We start from the raw sequence: 22128 nt of genomic DNA, 5'->3' as shown, positions 1-22128 counted from the left end.
ATTAATAATATACCATAGACCAATTTGGTCTATGATAATACCAAGTTTTTGGACGCCCATGATTTATTGTATTTTTTTTAAGACTACATTTAACCGACCCTCTATTCATTAGTTTGCAGAGAAAAATAAATGCGAGAACTTTTTTTCCGAATTTACCTTTATTTTTTAATTTTATTTTTTATGCTGTCTTGAGTTAGGTGGTGATTATCGCAACAAAAATTGCTGCCGTTAGTCCAAATAAAAATTATCTTTGATAAAAAATATTTTAAAAAACCATGCCACGTGACAAAAAATCGATTATAAAATCTACACAAACATGCATATTCAGAGAAATTAGAAAATCTTGAACAAAAATCAGAAAATCCAGAAATGTTATCAGAACTAAATCAGGAATTGGGAAGATAGGATGAAATGCGTGTCTGTAATTCAAAAAGAGGATATATTTTTCAGAAAAACTTACTTAAAGGACCCTCATACTTACAAAAGCTACAACCTTGGCTACAACCCTCATTGCAGTGCTTAATTTTTACAAAAAAAAGGAAATTTTTGACTACCGGTTTAAGCTGAGATAATGGATTTCAGTAGCTATATGAGTAATTTGTATTTACGATTTTTTCACAAAAACGTTTCATCATACATTTCGAAAACTAGGATAGGAACGTTATTTTGCATCTTCATTCATTGTATTTTGCTATTTTTTAAAAACAGTAAACAATTTAATAGCATAATATTTTGCACTGGATTTTAAAATATGACAGTTACATACTGATTTTTGAAATAACTAATAAAACAATAAACACTTCGGCAATAATAATAATTACTGGTGTGGCTACTAAAATTTACCGTTTCCAAATAACCGCACTCTTACCAAAAACAATTACCAATTAACAATTACCTGGCCATGTTTTTTTTTTTAAATTCAGACCAACAATAGTAATTGTTGCATAAACTATATGGAGTGTTATTTTTCTAGGTTGAAGCAATGCTGAAGATGAGAGCGAGTGATCTTGTAGCGTAAAGATACGTAATTTCAGTCAGCATATGTATATGAAAATGGAAAATAGTTTGTATTATAAATTTAAAACGCAGAAATAAGAGAACATTTAAACGTAACGTTGAAAGCTTTATCTGGTCAGGTGTTTGTAAAATGTTGCTATCCACCCTAACGTGTTCTGATAATAAAGTAAATATTGTGTATTCCAATGAATTGTTTTGTTTAAAAATGTACTCCATCATGAAGTGAAGTAGGTACAAAATAATACAAAATGCTTACTGCTCCTCATTAAGGCCATGTTTTCCTCTGAATGCGAATTAAAAACACGAAATGGTGGTCTACTTTAAAAGTGTAAATAACAAAATTTAAAACAAGGCACGAAATGAGTTTATTTAACAATTGCGCTATAAAATCTTTCAACGAAATACGCGCATTTATCTTTATTAGCGGTAATCCCAAATTAGCGCTAGAAAAAGTAGCGACGGCAGATAAATGGTAAATGAAACGCATTTAGAATATGAAAATTGGTCATATTTGCCTCGAACAATATAATTAAATGGAATATAAGGTCAATATTTTAAAACTCCCCTGCCTCGAGCACATATTTATCAACACGAGCGTAGTAATTACGACGGGAATCCTTTTACAAGTACTTTTTTGCTCGAAATAGGCTGTTTTTATTCTCAAAGATAACAAGTTTCGAAATTAAACTGTTAAAATACATTACATATTAGGATACCGTAGGGAGCATAATAAAAAGCCAACCCATTTATGTGTTTTTTGCATTACTAACCCACATTGGTCTTAATTAAATTTCGCAAATATTAATATTTAAGGGTGGTTAAATGTAATTTCGAATTTTTCCTATATACGCGATTTTAATCGGACTTTACATCTGACTCACTTTTAACGTTTCCCAAAACCCTCTCTCTGCGAGCTCTAGGGTCAGAAATCCAATAGTAAGGTTAAAGCTTTCAAACTTGATGATGGGGTTCTGATTAGGATTAGCAAATCACATTACCGGGGGAAGTGGATGCAGGCAAGAGTCCGTCTTTTGCACTAATGTAATCAGATTGGAGAGCGGTGCAGTCTTTCGGAAAGAAGTAAATTGCATTTAGGGAGGCCAAAGCTTCGGAAATGTCACTGACATAAATGATTTCGGTATACATCGTCATGATGCAAACAGTGTGATTGTTTTATGTGATCTGCATGAAAATACTGGGGAGTTATGTTACTGCTGTCACCAGCAGACATTTTAGAAGAGCGTGACTTCACAAAAACAAATATAACCCCCCGTAATGTAATAAGCGAGCGTTTTACTAGCTATTTTCATTTACCAGATGGCTTCTAGAAAACAACTCATCTAATCCGCTTTCATTTTAACGTTTATTTAATTTCGAATATTCATTAACTCGAAATAACGTTTGAATGATTATCGCGTGCTAATTTGTAGATTTGTTATCGATTACCAGATTTGTGTATGCAAAATAAATCTAAATCTAATTTTCGAAACGTTTTTAGCCGAAAATTTATATATCTGCAAGGGCATTATGTGAAAATTTGTACTACAGTATTATTACTACATATTCTTTGTGTATTATACATTGATCTGTGCCTGTTGCTTTTCACACCCGATTTGTTCAAATGCACGACAGCCGTTGCGCCGTTTGAATGGTCGGTTTTCCAAATCAATTTATTCCGCTTTTAATTTAATTTCAATTTTAAAACGTTCGCGTCTCGCCGAAAAATATCAAATCCGTTCTAATTTAATATGAAATGTTTGATTTCCCCCATTAATTAATTTTTATCGGTAAATAAACACTCTTTGTTCGCGTGGTCTTCTCTCCAAATCCATTTTCGTGCGGTTTTGATTTTTGTGGGAACTCTACATTTTTTCATCAACGTTTTTGATACCCCAGGGTTTATGCCCGAGCCACATATTTTTATAGATTCTATCTTATCAATTTGATATTCACACACAACTGGCACTGTTAATCATTTTGTCTCATAGGTTGCGATCAACTCAATGGAGCTGCTAAGTTTGGGAACAGGTATTTCCACCCTTTCGTGAAAGACTCGACAGAGCATCTGTACTTACAATAAAGTTTTTTGGATGCACCCTTGGATAAGGTTAATTATTTTATCAAAAACATCAGTGTAAACTAATCGTTCTGTTATTTCATGAATCAATTCATTACTTCAGTACTGTCTTCTGAATCCAAGTGGCACCTTGACTGAACGAGCCACCATTCAAGTATAATGTTAATGATAATTTTGGACTTCCTCAAAAAATGACTAATGAATTAGTTGAAATGGCTTCTATTGCAATGAACTGGATTTAATTAATTCAAACCAACTCCACACTTCCACAGCTCAAACGTTTGGGCTCTTTTAAACTATTAAACAATAGCTATTTACTGGTTGCTTAACTAAATATTATACATTAACGTATAGAAGCGATAACGTGACAAGTATATTGTATAACACCCGACTTGAATTTAACGTTTCTTCATTTGGATAAACAGAAATTTAAAAAATTTGGCACAAAAAATAAAATTGTACCTGGAATTTTGAATTGAGATTCAAATTGACACATAATTAATTGATAAAAAAATTATAAGAATTTATTCATAAAAAGAAAATCAAAAACACTCGTAATTCTGCATCGTCGCCCGAAACGATAACCACCTGCATTTCTTATCTCGCACATGGCAATGTTTATCGCAAAACCAATTGATTTTGGCTGCTCAGTCAGTCTATTGATTCGGATCCAGCCTCTAATAGGACGAACATGAGGTAAGATAAGCTGACTGAGAGAGTTCGGTGCATTCTGTAGACTCGGTATGCTTATGCAGGATCATGGGTGAATCATTTTACTGCGCATACAGATTTCATATCTTTTGGTTCTAGGATCATGAAATTTTTTAAGAAATCGTCTCTTCTCTATAAGAAATAATAGACACCGATGCTGCGTTTCTACTTCAAATCTTTTAGCATCGTGGTTCTTAAGTATGTTAAACAGCACGCCAATTCCCTAACTTAAAAGTGTCGCGAAAGTTAACGGTTCTTTTAATTTGCCCATTGCCACAGGCTACCGTTTTCCGCCTTGAAGTTTCTTCATACCCGAAGTTAGGACCACACCGTATTTTTATGGAGTCGACCTGCTCTGCCGAACATCCGGTATCTAGAAGCGTTTAACGTTGGGCGCTCCTTGACGAAAAGTGTCGTGACGGAAGTGTTCGTGTTGCTTCAAGGAGTTGGATATATAAACCAAAGGTAATTTATTTAATTTCTAGAGTTGTGTTTCAGTCGCCGCTACCGTAAATAACGTTGCAATTAATTCGCCGTATGCAACCGTTTCCGTCAATATATTTTTGATGCGTCCGAAAGCTCTTGTTATTTAGAAGACGAGGGCAAATTAATGTTTTAGAACTTCAGCCACGTTAATCCACTAGTGGCAGGGTTTTGTTTCATATGTTAATTTAAAACGAGCATTAAAATTACAAGGCCGTGCAGGTTTATGCCGTTATCAGGTTGATAAGAGACCTCTATGCCAGAGAAATGCCAATGAACAAATGGGTGTTAATAGGGTTATCAATTTTAGAAATTTCAATCCGGCCAATGAAGTAAGTGAAATTAACAGTAGCTAAATAAATGTGTTGCTGTAAACGTCATTCCACACAGTCGTGTGGGGTATCAAAAGAATGGCTCTTAATTAATTTGAATTTTCAGACCAATTACAGAGCAGGCCGCAGAAATTACTAAAGAAGTTTGGAGGCTCTTATCTGAATACGCTGTGTCGACTGGAAAAACCGTCGATCCCTCCATGATGGTGCAGCCGAATTTTATAAAAGGTAAACCAGTTGTTGTAAAGGGGATCTTGCTGCATTTTGCACTTTCGCAAGCTAAGCTTTGTAAGTACCGTAATGTTGAGCTTCCTCATAAATTTATTTTGCATTCATGCTGTTTAATTTTTAGTTTTTCATCTATTTCTTTTTCTTGCACATGTATACTGCTTCGTATCATTGCAAAGTAAGCTTTTAGTTACTTTCCGTTTCACTGATTATCAGGGGGAGATATTGTTTCGATTTCCTGCATTTGCTTTCCTGTAGATACCGCTCTCCTATAGAACATTCCATACCGATACTGATTTCAAAAAATCGAACCCAGGTAACCTCATATTATTTCATTTATTTTCTGGTAACGTTCTAATCCTGCTTTTTAAAACTTCTGTCGTAAAAAGTAGTAATGCGGTAGGTGTACCATCAGTTCCGCTTCCCACTGTTATTAAGGGTATCCATGTTTTCTTGAACTCAAAATGGGGTGGACATCGAAGAAATTAGGATGGAATTAAAAACTCAAAATAGAGATAGATAGACGCATGGGGAAGGTTTTGAGTTTTTAATTCCACCCTAATTTCTCTCACTGTTATGCTACAGACGTATAAATCGACATGTAGAACACCCTAAAGCATTTTATTTCTTGTCCGTTTAAAACACTGATAAGCGACTATCTATTTCACCATTTGTCACCAAATTTTGCTTTTTTTAATTAGTAACACCACGGAGTCCGCCAAGTTTACAAAGCCTGTAAAACCCAACGAACTTTCAAAAAACGTCATCGAGCCTACTACGTTCAAGAAGACGAAAAGAACCTTATCAAACCCTCCCAGGTATGAAACGGGGCCTTAATTTTTTTCAAAATGCGAATCTCTGAGTAAGTGTGCGTATTGGTACAATTTCTGTAATTGACTGTAAACAGTGCAAGAACATAAGTTCATAATAAATCGAAAATTTTCCATTCGTTAATGGATATCCAAAAATTACAGCGCTTTGTTTTTCTTTGCTTGCGGTTTGTTTTAAAATGCTGGCGTTTTGTTAAATAAGGCCTGAAATCTTTTGAAAAGAGGTGAGCATTTATGTCTTGAGGCACGCTTGCATTCGGTGTCGTACGCTCTACTCCAGGTACAGTATGTGAAATACTTTTCCTATTCCTATTCTAATAGGTTGTTGTATGTTATTGTCTATACTTAGGATGTTTTATTCAAATGTTCATACGGAAGTCACCGTCCATCTACTGCTGTACAAATGTTTTAGGTATTGTATAATACAAGAGTTTCAGCAGCACAAGCAAATAAAAACTAAAGTAAAGTAAAGTTTTTTTTCCCAAAAAAAGATACCCAAACTTGTATTCTGCAGTCCTGCCATTTTATTAAAATAAAGTAGCAAAAGAAGTATGAATAAAATATGAAGGTCGAAAGCTACAAACACGAATATTCATAATTAAGTTGCAACATCTTCTTAAGGCATAATTGCTGAGGTTCAAAAGCCATTGTGCGCTCTCCATTTTGGATGCTAATTAACGTTTCTCTATTATACAACTAATTGAATAGTTATATATTCACAAGACCCCATTCTCACACGCGAACTGTGTCACCAGCATATTACTTCATATTAAATTCGACTCAAAACTTGTCTGGAACCAAATAAATCGATGTTTATAAAACAAGAAACTTCATGAAAAAGGGCTTCAATGTAGAAAATTTGTTTGAATTCAGCGACGTTAATCGCATTCTACAATGAATAAAAAATAAGTATAGTATCAAATCAACTTCAGAAATGAAATTCAATTCCGTATCAATGAATACCTTGAAAAAGTCCATTGAAAATGGAACTAAAATCAGCTACTTTCTGAAAGGATAAAATGTATCAAAAGAAATGATATTATCCGTGCTTGTGCGATTAGTCTTCGGTTCAAAATTTTATATCTCTCGCTAAGTTGTCAATAATCCTTCCTGCGAACGAAACAATTTTAAATTTTATAAACGTTTCATAATTTATTCCTGTATCGGAAGGGCACTGTAATCAAGATGTAAGTATAAGGTAATTAATAATTTCAATTTTCGAACGGAATAGAGTTGTTTTAAATTCATTATTCACTCAGTTCAACGTTCAACCTATGCCGAATGGAGTGATATGGCATTTTAAAAACGCCACCACCCATTAAATAATCGAGTTTAAAGGGTTCTATTTACAATTTTAATTAAATATTGAGCCCTGGGATGTAACAGAAACTTAACGTGCAGGTTATCTGTCAAAAAACGTTATTTTGCGTTATTTAGTACGGGTAAAATAACGTTTTCTGCAGATAACCTGCACCTTAAGCTTAACTTTAGTGATTCATCACAGGTCTGATTGTCTATAAATACGTTATGTTGTAAATAACCTATATAACCTATTAACCTGTATAATTATAAATCAAGTTAATGCGTTGGACTTGTTGTCCAATCAAACTCAACTCAATTGTAAGGAGAGCATTTTATTTGGTGATTCTTTCCCACTGAATTGCGCGGAAGTAGAAAGGTTTAAGTTGTAAAAGAGTCAATATTCTGAAAACATTCCCCCAAACAAATATTGGAACGAACAAACAATTGGAATAAAAGTGAAAGTTCGTCTTCTTCCCACAAATAGGCAAAATCTTCCAAATCATTAGATGTTGCTTCATTGTCTGGATCTGGTTTTAAATTACACTCTGTGAATTAGCCTTCTATGGTTACTTTTGCAACTCAGCTGAGTGAAAATCACGCGATGAGAAAATGCTAGTTCGTCAAAATTGAGATTCACCCACAACTCCAAAAGCCGTTTAGTAATGGTAGAAAGAAAATGAATATCCAATAGAATTTGAGCATTGCCATGTTAAAAAACCATTTCGCCATGGGTGGACGTTAAAAAAGTATTTCAGAGAGGGGCCGATTACTTTGCAGTAAATTAATTGATTCGCGTTTAGTGAAGCTGGTAAAGGTACGGACCCATAAAAGATTCACTTCCTAGGAGCGCGATTAGAGTCAAAAAAGTTTTTGCCATCGAGTTGTTAAAAGTGGACGGTTCGCCCCTCTATTATTCTCTTTGAACGGGCGTAGAAGTTCGATATAAAAAATTCAAGTTCGTGAGCGCTAATGTCGGGTTCACCAGAATGGCGATTGTTTCAAATTACACGAGATCAGTGAGCGACGGGGACTGAGGGAGGAGAGGGGGGTCAAGGTCTCAATGAAAGGAACCGTTTTCTACCAACTACTGCCCTTCTTTCTGTCCTCTTATCAAAGTACGGGGTGCAGGGGGAGGGGGACGGGGGGGAGTGGAACTAGTTTCATCCTTCATGTTACTCTAATGAAAGGTCTCAACGAAAGGAATTAATCTCTGCCAACCATAGCCCTACTCCTCCTCGACCTCTTATAGTGATCGGGTATATTCCCTTATACCTCAAGAACGGATTGTTGGTAATAAGCTAATAACAAAGGGCGATTGAGACTTCTGTAAGAAATATATCCATTGGTGATGTCAAAGCAAAAGCTATTTCGGTTAAAATCTGCACAAGAGTTGTGCACAATTTATACTTGTTTTAATATGAACTGTTTACACAGGTTATGTGTTTTCAAAATTGTATTAATTATGCCATAGTGAAATTTATCCCGCTCTGAGCAAATTAGGGATGGCACAGTAAATTTGCACGGCTTCAGCAAATAGGTAATCCTCAGTACCAATCTGCTTCCAGCGGGAGCTGTAACTAGTTTGATTTAATGACACATGCCGATATTAATATACGTAAAAGCTCGCTGTTTCACGTCAACTGAAGGGTCGAAACGGGGGTTAGAAATTTGCTATAGGAACGTTTAAGCTTTAAAAATGATATTGCGCAGAACACATCGAATAATCCCCATACCTATCAAATGAATATTGGATATAACCTAAGACCGAGCCGATATAAGATCGTTAACACTAACAAAGGATTACGAACGACATCGTTTCTAAGGATACCACATATTAAACATTCATAACCAACTAGGATCTGTATTATCTTGATTAGCAACAGATGGTCTACCTCGTCTCTTCGATTAATTATAGTAGCCCTCTGAACTTTATCCTATAACGTAATTATTTAGTTCTAACAGTGTTAATTGTAACGCTTACCGATTTGCATTGATAATGTATCCCGTACAATTTGCATGCGTTTATTCACAGAGCGAAATGCAAATTTCCCTTATTACAATAGCGATACGAAAAGTATAGTTAAAACGTTATAAATATTCGATTTGGGTACGTAATCGCAACCTAAACCCTTCTCAGATTATCGTATAGTTAGTATAAAATTCCCAAATTAAGTTTGCAGGGATGTCTAATAGCCTCGGTAATTACCAGAGAACAATTCAATTACTGCGTCATCTCTAAATGATGTTATAGAGATTCTTCATGTAGACCCCATAAATTAAGGTTGTTTGCCTTAAAGTTAGTGCTTGCTGATTGAAAATTACACCAATTTGCTACCAAATTAAGATAATAGATTGTTTGCAAGAGTATATAGCGTCCCTGAATATCAAGCGTGAAATACAATTCCCAAGAGAATTAGCATGCATATCGATTTTTTTATTAAGTCATTCTCACCTAATCAAAAGGTCGGTCTCAACGGCGCATGATTTATTATAAAATCTTGAAGTGTATCAAGTGAGGAGAATTTACATTTATAATTTTTTATGGAATAACTTCTATTTTGTGAGTGGTTTAAATCCCCCGCAACGACGTGTTGGCGTCGCATGATTGATGTATTCTATTTTCCTACCATTTTTTAAGTTCAACATGCATATTTATAACTGACAATTTTTTGTTACATCTTATCTTTTTTTCTTAATAAACCGGAACAAATTGGCAAGTTGCTTAAGGAATTTTTAAAAGCCGTATATTGTTCTTTTTTCGGGACCTACCAACAACAATAAATCAACTTCTCCTTTTCTCGTCTTCGTTCCGAGTTCGCATACCCGATTTGAAAGCAAGCAGATGCTCCCTCATAAATGCTATTTCGAACTGGCGTCTTATAGAACATTGCGTTATTGTAATCTTTGTAATTAGTAGGCGCTTGATATCTTTGATGCAAAAGGCATATTTGATTGCTCAACGCCATGCAGGTTATTTGCATTCACCGGCATCTATAAATAAATGCGATCTGATATGTCATTATTTAACTATGAGACACTTTCCTCAATCGCAAAAGAACACTAACTTCAGTCAGGGATCGGTGTTGGACTGAAACATTTTACCGTATTCTAGAAATGGTTGTTATTGAAGCGTCTTCGAATTAGGTATCCACTCCCACAATCAATGAGTGTAGGTATTGGAATTTCACGTAGATCGTTACCTTCATCAATAAATGTACCTAATCTCGCATGTAACACGTTTTACGTCCAAAGTTATTTACGGCCGACTTTATAGTTGAGATTAGTGTAAAGGCCATCAATTCTCCAAATTCAGAAGGCGTCGATCCAAACACGGGTTGAACTAATGATTTGGCCCACCAGCGTGGAACAGGTGTGTAGAAACATGAAGTCATAGTTCAGGGCTTGAAATCATGAATGTAAATATGGGAAATGTTCGTTATAAAATGTAAGGTTTGGTTCCTCCGTCCCCACCAATATTGGACTATTGTCCATAAATTCATTCGGTTGAATTACTTCTTTACTTCGCAAATGGTTCCTCATTTTTAACAATCTAAAGCAGTTACTAAAAGCTTGGAGCTTTTAAGTTTATAAAACATGCTGGGAAAATGCTACATCAAATTGATCTCCCGTAATTTTTTTCTGACACATTTTAGCAGTTTAGAAACGTGCAAACTATTCGAATACTTTTAAAAGTGTTTAAATTCTTGCGTCACACAAATAGTGCCCAGCTCTGTAGTAACTTGATCTTAACTTAAAGTGCGAGCGAGTCAACTTAATAAGAGCTGGCCAACTTTGTGGTTAAATGGTAGAGCGTTGGGCTATAAATCCGGAGGTCGGGTGTTCGAACCTAGGTTGAGGCTAATTTTGCATCTGTGGTAGAGATGGGAATTACCTTAGATCAGTTTCGAGCATTCTGCCAGCTACTCCGAATTAGGTTTTTCTGCAGTTTTTGTAATTCGTAAGCTAAATACCGGAGTAGTATAAAACAACTTAGGACCTTCTGCAGAGGCACCCCTAAAACTCATTATGCGGGTCACTCTGTAATGGGGCGCAAGCCTGTTGAGAGCCCAGAACAAGAGAGGGATAATAAATAAATAAATAAAAGCTACAATTTATAATTTTCCAAAATAAAATATGAGTTAGTGGTAGCAACTATACAATAATATTCAATATAAACCTTTGATGGTTTTAAGGAATTTCTGTAAGAATTATGACAACTGAAACAAAATCCATAGTCCATAGTTACCATTTAATAAAACGGTATTGACTGTTGTAAAAGTAAATTATCAAGCAAGAGTGTTTCATATTTCAATCAGTTGAATGAACTACGCATGTATATAAAAAAATTAATTAAAGATTAAGGAGATTAAACCTTGCAATAATCTGAACTTGACATCAACCAATTTGAAAGCAGTTTATTTTTAAACTTTACATTATAATATCTTCGAGCAGTAAGTGAGCCGTTTTCAGATGAACATAGGGAAAAGAATTTTTGAAAAGTGATTTGTTAACTTTTGGTAATTTGTATTTGTTAGATTTTCCATGTCCCGTCCCTCTTAAATAGTTAATTGGTGAAAATGAGTTTCTGTTACCAAAGAAGCATTTTGTAGCGAAATGTATAACAAAATGAAGGAATTTGCAATTGAAATAAGGAAAATAACGTTGGCACTCACAAAAGGAACTTTGGGTAAACCTGAGTAGGAATTCGAATGAAAAAGTAGGAGCAGTGTAAGACAAAGTTAAACTTTATGGACCAGGCGGGGAAAAATTTCATCAAAGTTAGTAAGATTAGACTCTGAATAAGTTAATATTGCAGTATCATGACTTATTTATAAAACCCAAAACAAGTCAGCAAATTGGCAGTTATTGATTTCCTTGTTTCATTTTTTGTTTAGATTTGTTATTCCTGATAGCAAGAAGAGAGTGCGTTTTTATTTTTAACGTTTATTACAGAGTTAACGCTAAAATTTCTTTCTTAGAATGTCTCGACATAAGAAGCTTTATGGAATCCATTCTCTAAGTTGGTGTGGGGTAATTTAAAGAGATCTATTGTAACGAAGCACTTGTTTTCCGTCTTGAAGTTTCATACCGGAAGTTATGACCACACCGTATATTTGTGGAGGTCGACAGCTTTGCTGAACACTTCTTTTGCCTTTTCCATCTTCGCAGCTACGTTTTGTAAGTACCCAAATTTTGAGCTTTGCCGTAAAGATTATTTTTGCAACAGTACCGTATTTAAAATCATCAGCTTTTGCTTTTTGGGGGTTTTAACCATATTTAAATTTGCCTTCTGCATTTTCGCCAGTTACATTTCTGTGCATCCGTACCGTTTCAATTTGCGGTCTAGTTACAGCGCCGTATTTATTGCAATTGGCTTCTAGCGAACTGTTGCTACCGCTCCGTTAATTTAAAGGTAAGAGTTTTGTTACTTTCCGTGTCACTAATTATAAGAGATGAGTATTGTTCACTTTGCCCCAATATTGCTTTTCTGCTGCTTCCGCCGATTTGTATTTTGTTGCTTTCATTCCTGCTAGGGTGTTTTCCGTAATTTTGTTTTAGTTTTCCGAAGTGACTGCCGCTATTTTCTCGACCTGTCCGATTTCTGGAGCTGCCGTTCCGGTTGAGACCGAGCCGCCAGACCGTTGTTACCCCCGACCTCGACCAAGCACGAGGGTGTTCGCTTAGTGACGGTCGAGTACGTCCGTCCGTCCGCCCGTTTGTTTCGTTTCGCCGACTGCTGCTACGTTTAATTGAGGAATATTTTGTATTTGGGGGATCCGCTGTCCAATTGTGGAGACAATTTTCTTTTGCAATTGATATTGAGGATAAACCAGTATTCTTTTGGTACCTAATGGATTGATTTTACGGTTATTACTACCTTTGTGTCTTCTCAATTTCATACGGGGAGAGTTAAGATAGGTAAATCTCAAGCTTTTATTTTATTTTCCAACCCTTAGTTAGTTGACCGCTATGCTGTGGGTTTGAGGTAGCACAGCGCCAACTCTCCTACTATTATAATAGCGTATAGAAGCGGACGAAGATGTTTTCGTGATCGCCGGGTTAGTGCCACTACATGTGACCATCAAAGTGAAGGAGTTTGGTGGGGGTAATATGGAAGCGATGGGGTTGTTGCGGCAGGGATGGGACAAGAGACATTCGTGGATGAAGCGGCTGATCCGCAATATAGAACATTGGATTAATGGCCAGCATGGGAATATGAGTTATTATCTCACCAAATTCCTCTGCGGAGACCGAAAACTTGGCTGGTATGTACAATGGATTGGAACGAGAGGGGACGGGGATGAATTCTGATTGTGGGAACTTTGACGGCAATGAGCGCTTAGTCTTCGAATGCGCTATATGGGCAGAATCGGATTAGAGTGGTGACTCAATGTGGTGACGAGGAGTTAACCCCGGATAATATTGGGGATTTACGATAATTCAACCGGTTAAACCGGGTTGGTAGATTTTGCTATGGTTACAATTATTGCCACAATTTTTTCTATGGTGATTTCTACCAATCCGGCTAAAACGGTTGAATGATCGTAAATCCCCATTACAACAACGAGTGGTAGTGAACGAGGATGGAAGGTAATAAGGTGATATCACAACTATGTGTCATGATTTACCGAACGAGAGAGATGAAAGGTAAGGGTAAATAAGAGGCGAGAGCAGATAAGACAGGCAATATAATACACATTGGCTTTCAACTAGATTCATCGCCTAATCGCACAAGACGATATGACCTCGGACGGTACCCGTCTTGTATAATCACTTGCCAAGAGGACAGGGTTTTTGGTGGGCCTGGATGGAATGGAGTTCCACACAGACCCTTCGCTACGGAGTTAAGCGGGAGACAGATTTTAATAAACCTTCCAAAAAAAGGACAAACACATCAATGATGTAGTAGAGAAACGAAACAATGGGTAGGCAATATTTACGGGATATAGTAGCAAGTTTCAAATATTAAATAATATTAAAAATATATAATTACTATACAGCAACTCAACATAAGTGAGCAATGCTACATCAGGCCGGGTAGAACCGAAAACTGACAAAAGATATTTAGAAGATCATTCGCAAACCAATCAAGCAAAGGGGACGCTGCAAACTACTGAAAAATATTCATGTTATGCTGCTGAGTGAAACCAAAAAATCGAGAAAGATAAGACTGGAACAAAGATCGAATTTTATCCTGAAGGTGAAGTAGTAGGCAAGGGACAACTAACTGTAGAGTGAATGGATATTTTCGGAATGCCCATAGACAAACTAGTGCACATTTGAATTTGGAACAAATTTTTACATTATGAGGGGTAATTTCAACCGAAATGGCTTGCTACTATTTGCACAAATACATTTTACTACAGAATAGAAGAAATGGGAACGCTGATACTGACAAGAAGACTAAATTGTATAATATGTGGATTGACTTCAATTTTTAATTCTTTTTATTTAGGACACAGTCTTACCAAACACTTAAATGATATAAATTGAGAAACTATGCAATTGTGTCAGAATTTCATTATCAAACTAAAAATAGTATTGGTCTTACTCTTGTTGCTTACATTTATTTCGTTTTGCTCTGTTTTACCTCATTAAGTTTACGTTACCACTTTCGCTTTCATTCCAATGAATCCTGCCACACTTCGTTAACTTATTTCCTCATTTTTATTTCTAATCTGACCGCTACCTCCTTATATAAAAAATTATCACAGTAATGCAAACGTGTAGATTGTATCTATCCGTGTAATAATTATACTCAAAAATCAACACTTCTCTATCACTTTCTACTCAAGGAATTATTACTTAAATTATGAGTTTGGCACATTTGTGCCGATGTATAGATAATTATTACCTATTGAAGCTTTGGAATTCTGTGATGTAAATTGTCAGTGCACCCACTGTTATAAATTGGCAGTTGGTGCCAGACAGTTCACCTATTGTACAAATTCACCATAAAAAATTCTTCCTCTGTGAAAAGCTAACACTGAATGTGATTTTAAGTTAAATTCTCAAATACGTTGATGTGGCCCACTTAAAAAGGAAATATCTAAGGTTACCACTCCAAAGGTAAGTGGAATAGTGTCGCGTGTGCAAGTTAGAACTTTGGGAACTTGTCATCAAAATACTGGTAAACTAAATGGCCAAATAACAGTTTCGATTATTCACTTACCTGAAACTGGAAAAACGGCGAGCTTGAAATCGGTATTTGGAAATTCCGTATCTGGAACCAAAATATTGGTTTAAAATTGTTAACAAATGAGCTATTCACTATAAATATGAAGGCGTATCTCGTTTCCTTTTTTTAATTAAATACTTTTGTGATCACTAATACTATTAGCATAATTGTCAATATATGCATTAGGTATTATCTAACAGTTCCCAAATAAACAAATCGTAAATTACCAAAATTAAAGGTGCGCCATAAAAACGATGACAATTGCGTCTGAACTTATTCAAATTCAAAAATTAGATCATCAATACATCGCTAGTTGAGTAGTGAACCAATGTAGGATGGGTAAACGTGTTGCCAAAAAAGCTGAAATGAAGGTTTCATACTGTAGGTTTTGGATCATAATAATTGTAAACGGTACAAGCAAAATTGATTTAAAAGTATAATGAATGCATGCCAGACAACGGGTCGACTGTGTTGATTGCGTAATTAAGGATCTACTTTGCATAAAAATTAATAACCGTCTATGAAAATAATTTGCACGCGTCTCGAATTTAAATTAGAAGTTGATAAAGAAAATGTGCGCATTAGCGTTTTTCATAACTTCTAGGATCATATCTTTGCGACACCCATAAAAATGAACCAACGTGCTAGAAGTAGCTATACAGTTTAGCTGTCAATAACAAATCACTACTAATTAAATCGTTCACTATCTAGAATGGTGGAAATTAATTCATCAAGGCTATAAAATCTTTGAAGCTTATTTGTTTAGGTGCCGTGAAAAGCACGTTTCACATGCGTTCTAATAACATCGTCCGCACGTGAACGCCTGTTCGTTAAATAGCTAGTTTTAAGACGGGATACCTGTGTAAAGAATTTAAATCAAAGTAAATTTTAAGCTAGGTCAAATAAAATAGTATGCATTTCAATTCAATTCACCCCTAAGCGACCTCGTGCTGAAATTTTTAATTTGAATTATGACATTTTGGGATTTTGATATGATATGGTTAATTAGGGTTGGCAGCATCTCATGCACATTTATCAATGACAGCACGTTCAATCCATTTTATCGCATAATTATATGATGCGTGGAAAGGTGAACGTGGTATTAAAATTTAACATTTAACACTTTAGCATTTTTGTGCAGAATTAGTTTTAATTAGTGATACCTGAAGAATGCATTAAAACACAAGTTGAGCAATATCACGCCTTTTAGAAGAGCTTTTAATTCACTTTAACTTCAATGTGTACAGCTATCAATAAGAATGACTTGTATGAATATGGTTGGAAATATATCGGCTAACTTGTAGATGTAGATGAGATGTAGTTTTCCAATGCACACATTCTCATGACCTCGAAAAGTACAAATCATAGCTTTGCATGACTAGAGTCAGATTTTGGGTTCCCATGACGAAACAAAGAATTGTTCAGGCTTTGAATTTTTCAGCGCAAAAAGTTTTTGGTTTCGATAGTTTATTAATCAATTTTTAAGAAACGTACGTAGTACAATAGTTTCCAGTCTGGCCACCTACATACAGAAAATTAGGGAGAGAAACGAGCGAGACCCAAGTCAATCTCGATCGCAATAGTTTGTGGGCTTTCCGTTCAGTTTTTACAATCGCCCAAGTTAAATCGCTCGGTTTTAAAAGACATACTTGGGGATATCAAATCTTCTTGTGAATCGCGGAAAAAAACGTAGGTAAATTGTTCGTGGGTCTGAATTAGAATAGGACCATATTTCAAACCCGTGTAGAAACTCTTGGGGATAAAATGTCGGAGAAAAAGTCCCGAACGCGACGGAGCGCGTGTTAATAAAATTCCGATTAAGATTTATGCAGAAGAGCCTGGAACCGCCGCTGTTACATTTGTAGCACCTCTTTAGAACCTCCCTAGCTCTAGAGTATGTCCCCGAAAGCTGTAGAAAGGTAAGAGTTGTGTACCTACCTGAGCCGGGTCGTGGGCAAACATGACATTGCGAAAAATTACAGGCCCCCCAGTCTTATCATCATCTAAACAACGGTGGAGAAGCTGGTGGATGTATTCATAAGGACTGGTACTGGTCCTCAGACCACTACCATCCATTCCAACATGCTTGTAGGGCTGCGAGAAGGTTGGTACGTCTACGGAGGTGGCTCTTCGCAGTTTCGTGTGCAAGCTGGAGAGGGGTCGGGGAGTAGCCCAGGGAGCGTTTCTAGATCTCGAGGATGCATTTAACAACACACCGTTCGATTCCATTTGTAAGGAGGGTTGCCCATGGAGGCTAGTGTTAGCACTCCACTTAGCTGTGCAGGCAGAGAGGTTCGGAAGGCTTCCATACGATTAAATTATTGGGACGAGTGGAAGGACAGAGGGAGCCTTTGGCACGGGCGGTTCTGGGAGGAAACCCTTAGATCCAATCTCCTCATCACAAGAAGGTATGCGAATCAGGCTGTTTTACAAAAATCGGAGAGTTATAAAGTCACTTTCCCGGACAGGGAGCAATGGCTGAACTCAGTTTGCCAACTGAGGGGCTCGTGGTTTTCAGACAAGTCCCTAACGGAAAGGGGCACGATATATGGTGATCGACCAACATCAGCTTCTACTGTGGTCAGTATAGCACCGTGTTTCAGGCAGGGATGACCTGTGACAGTTGGGCGGCACTGAGGGCCCTGTCAACAGACAAGTTTCGATAGACCACGGCACTTGATTGCCTACTCTAAAGATGACTCCCTCGTTGCCAGGGCCAGGATTAAAGACTGTGTGACCAGTGGATTCCGGGCTCAGTGGGAACAAGCAATTAGACTCAGACAGTCCATGGTATTCTTAACAGGGCCCCTTGGAGAGTCTGGGTTGTCTAAGTCTAATAGAGGGCAGATTAAAAAGATCAACGGTGTGCTTGCCGGGCATTGACTGGTCAACTATCACCAGCACAACATGGGACTTGTAGGAGCGCCACGGGCAGGTTCTATGGTGATGAAGATGAAACTACTAAGCAGGTGGTCTGTCGCTGTAACGCTTTCATCAGAGACAGACAGTTATCTGAACCCGGGGACGGTGATGCAACTTACTCTAAACCGGGTCAGGAGCGGGCTCTGAACCTAGGTGCGAAAGAAAGGGGGTTGGCAAATCGGCCTTCGATGTGTCTAAATGCTGCCTAAAGATCGCGGAATATAAAAATGACACTAGTGGTAGGTACCAATTGAAAACGCCATGAAGCTTTATCTATAAGCATATGAGTGCACTTGAAGTGCACTTTTAAATTGTGCTAGTCTTGCGCTGAGTTGGGTGCCTCTCTTTTTCTGCATTTTCCATTAGGGTATAGTTTTTTTTTAATTGTAAGGTTAGAATTTCATACCAAAAACTAAGGTCGCGTGCAAAATGCGATCGCGCGGGATCGAATGCAAGGGCGCGCGTTTTTTTACAAGGCGTTCATTCAATTTATGCAAAAACTTTTTGTATTAATTATTTTAATTAAAAGAAACTATGATAGTTATAATGTCACAATAGAAGAGATACTAAGAAAGACTTAATTTTTTATACGAATTGACACGCGGTTTACCGGTAAAGGGAAATTTGGAGCGAGAGAGAAGCTTTTAACTTAAACGAAAGAAGTCAACACTTACTAAGTGCCACATTGTAATTACAATGCCAAAAAAGGAAGGTCTTTGGTCGCAATTAAATTTCGCAGCTCATTTTGTAGGGACTCGGGATCCAACTTCTAAGGATCCAAAATGTCGCAAGTCACAAAACTTCCACAGTTTGGGTTGTAACTTTTGTTTTTTTGACTTTTATAAGTTGATTTTTATAGTAGTAACGGACTACTAAGTTCTCTAATAGTTTTCCATTGTCCATTAATTAAGAATTCCTTAGTGTTGAAAGATGAATACCTACATATCGCAGAAGATTAATTTAGAGAAATTAAAGTGAAAGAACCATAGGGGGTAATTTTAGCGTTACATCAGAGATCGAATAAAGAACATAGGCAACAGGCCGTTATTTCCATTGAATTATTAGAAAAACGCTCAGGTAACCTGTTTATAGACGTTTGCGTGCGTACAGCCCTAAATAATAGATTCCATTAGGACGTAATTTAGTATAAGATGTTATTTTTACAGTAAACTCCGTTACACTTTTCTCTGCGTCGCTGGTAATTTTATAAGAAGGAAAGTTGGGAAAATGTTATCGCGTCTAAACCTACAGCGATTAAGCTCCACTTTAGTTTTCTTGGCCTTTTATCGGAAATCGCAGTATGCGACATTGTTGACATTTTTTTAAGTCATTATTTTCTAAATGCGCAACATAACGTCCTGCATAAAACATGAGCTATTGTGTCTGTCAAAAACGAGAAATGTCGCGATATGCAAAAGAATGGCAATATTGTTTTTGTTATTTAACAATATTAACTACATTCATTATTTATAAATCTTACTACATCAATTCCTTAATAATAGCGGATCGAAATCTAAATTGGTAATTTGTAGACAATGGGCCACGTTCCTTATACAAAATTACATCTCTATTAAATTTGACGGCTACTGGTATTTGTTAAACCGTAATAAATTTATAGAGCGTAAGAGAATTGCGCATTCTTAACTTTGAAAGTGAATCATTAATCATTCGTTAAAATGGCGATTTAATCCTTGTATGCAAAGTCAAAGATAAATTACAATGATAATGTATGAAATGGTATTCATTGAACTTGTGAAGTGTAAAGAGTTAGGAGATTGCGCCATTTTTACCAACCGAAATAATCACCGGATGAATAAATTGTTTTAAATTCATGGACGTGCACACCCAAATGAGCAATTTTTACGTTACAGGTGTTTTTTTACACGTATCATAAATTCATATAAACGATCTTAATGTGACAATGGAGATAACGGGTTGATCATTTATGGCGTTGTGACAATTCCATCTTCAAGGTCATAGCGGTGCTAGAAGGCAGGACCTTGGACTGCGATTTGATCATTAAGAGAATTCCTTCTTCAGAACTGTCGAAAGCATTTCATTTTATGGTTGAAGAGGAAGAAACAGATGTCAGTTAAAGTCTAAGTTGAGCCTCTTGGTAGACAATGGGCTTACTTTTTCCCCAGAAATACCTTTTACTTTCACAGAGAGCCCTTTGTTGTTTGGCTCTCAAAGTCAAGCCTACTGATTAGTCGACAAGCGCTTCAAAGTTTCTTTAGTGTTTGCGGACTGTTATTCAGTACTAATGAATAGCATTTTACTTGTGTGTAAATGGTGGATATTGCAACAATCGTTATAGTCATGTGCACTCTCACGAAATAATTTGCTCTTTTCCATTGCGTTATATCTACAGCACAACATAGCATTTCAATATGATTACGTGCTTACTGGGGGGGGGGGGCGCATTTGGCGCATTTTATGCTTAACTTTAACACCCCGTATTTAGGAAAACGAAACGTTTGTGGACAAATGTAACGAACTGTGATTATTTTTTTCATGCAGAATCGCTCCCTGAAATTTGTCGCACTTTTCACTAACATCCTGTATGTATATTCAAATTTGTGAAATTAGGTTATTTATATTTAAAAAATGAAGTGGCTATTACACTAGAAATTACGTTAAAGGGTTATAACAAAAAGAAAAATCTGCAGTAAGTAAAACTACCAAAAAAGGTAAAATTTGGTAAAGAATTGGCTAGCCAACGGCAGAAGAGCGATTCATTTTATTTTGTACAGTTTTAGTTCAGAATTTCAAAGCTTGGTTAAACGTAGAGACCCTTCAAACCTTTCTTATGTAATATCCCATCACACTCGACCCACTTTTTTTTTCTTGGCAATTAAGCTGCATTCTCCTCAAAAATCTCGGCGCAAAGATGAAATTCTATTCTACAAAGCTCAAAAACCATAAAAGCACAAATTTGCACAAAATCCAGATGGGAGATTTCCAATTTTATAAGGTCTACTAAGTCCTATACAGGGTGTTTTTTTGGGAGCTTTAGTTAAAAGTTTCTGGGAAAGTAAAATAGGTAGGTTTTTGAAAATTTGTACTTAGGAGTTACTCTGAAGGCCGAATCGATGTAAAATATTTTCAAAATGGCCGCACTTCCGGAAACACCGGAAGTAGATAGTAACTTCGTTATTTTAAATGGCAACCCCTATTTTTTTATTGCTTTTTTGGATTCTACGTGAAATTTCACTTCTTTTGATACCCATATGTCGATATCTACCATTTATGGTTATTTTGACTTTAAGAAAAAAAATGGCGGATGCAGATGGTACCTTGATAATTGATTACTTGCAAACGGTTGTAGTCATGGCAACCTATTTTTATCAGTGCATAGAGAATGAATAGGGCTTTCTTTTAGTGCACTTAAAAAAAGTTAAGTTGCGTACGACCGCCCCTATGGATATCCAAATTTATGAAACTTCAAAGACTAAAAACTCAGTTTTTTTTAATGGAATGACCACGTTCTTACTATTCCATGAGATAGAGAATCGAAATGGGCATATTTTGACAATACATGTTCCTATAGCTATCTTTAACAGTTTCTGACTTATTCCCATTTTATTGAATTGACACTATTTTTTTAGGATTTTCTTTTTAGTAGTCGGCCATGATTCTATAACAATTGAATTTTAAACAAATCTAGTGACACTAATCCATCACCCACTGTTATAGGTTAACATAAGTTTTTCAAAAATCGAAAAATGACTCGCAGTGGTTTCACCTATTTTGGAATTTAATTGTTATTTATGGTGAAATGGGCAGAATCGCGGCGCGTGCTTTCCGTACATTCATTCGAAAACTAGAACGAAATTGTATGAATTTTTGAAATTTTGTACCCCTAATGCACTACAAACCGTTGAAGCACAAGTTATACAAAGCTCTACAAGAGAATATTTAAGAAAATGAATTGAATTGCAAATGCAAGATTAACAAAATAAATTCAATGCAAAATATAAAAAACTTTGTTGAAACATTTTTGGTATGGAATTTTTGCTAGAACAGATATCGCATTACCTCTCTTAA

The 22128-nt window shown here is 36.2% G+C and overlaps 1 protein-coding gene and 1 long non-coding RNA gene across 5 annotated transcripts in view; one reads left to right on the top strand and one right to left on the bottom strand.

Moving 5' to 3' along the window:
* LOC116168678 overlaps positions 1-22128 on the bottom strand; it is a 184345-nt gene that overhangs the window by 100509 nt on the left and 61708 nt on the right. For both annotated transcript variants that reach the window (XM_031484618.1, XM_031484619.1), the window contains exon 3: positions 15154-15204. The gene's annotated coding sequence lies outside the window, so the exon portion shown is untranslated. The remainder of the gene's footprint in view (positions 1-15153; positions 15205-22128) is intronic.
* Positions 4092-14386, top strand: LOC116168703. Of its 3 annotated transcripts, XR_004144817.1 has the most exons (4): positions 4092-4620; positions 4727-4848; positions 11960-12158; positions 12540-14386. It is a non-coding gene; the product is annotated as an uncharacterized LOC116168703 (long non-coding RNA). The 3 variants fall into 3 exon arrangements; XR_004144818.1 differs by lacking the exons at positions 11960-12158; positions 12540-14386 and adding an exon at positions 5550-5810 and having other exon boundaries at positions 4092-4270; XR_004144816.1 differs by lacking the exons at positions 11960-12158; positions 12540-14386 and adding an exon at positions 5550-5810.

Source organism: Photinus pyralis, unplaced genomic scaffold (genome assembly GCF_008802855.1).
Source record: "Photinus pyralis isolate 1611_PpyrPB1 unplaced genomic scaffold, Ppyr1.3 Ppyr1.4_LG4, whole genome shotgun sequence".
NCBI lineage: Eukaryota > Metazoa > Arthropoda > Insecta > Coleoptera > Lampyridae > Photinus > Photinus pyralis.
This window is presented reverse-complemented; position numbering and strand designations above follow the sequence as displayed.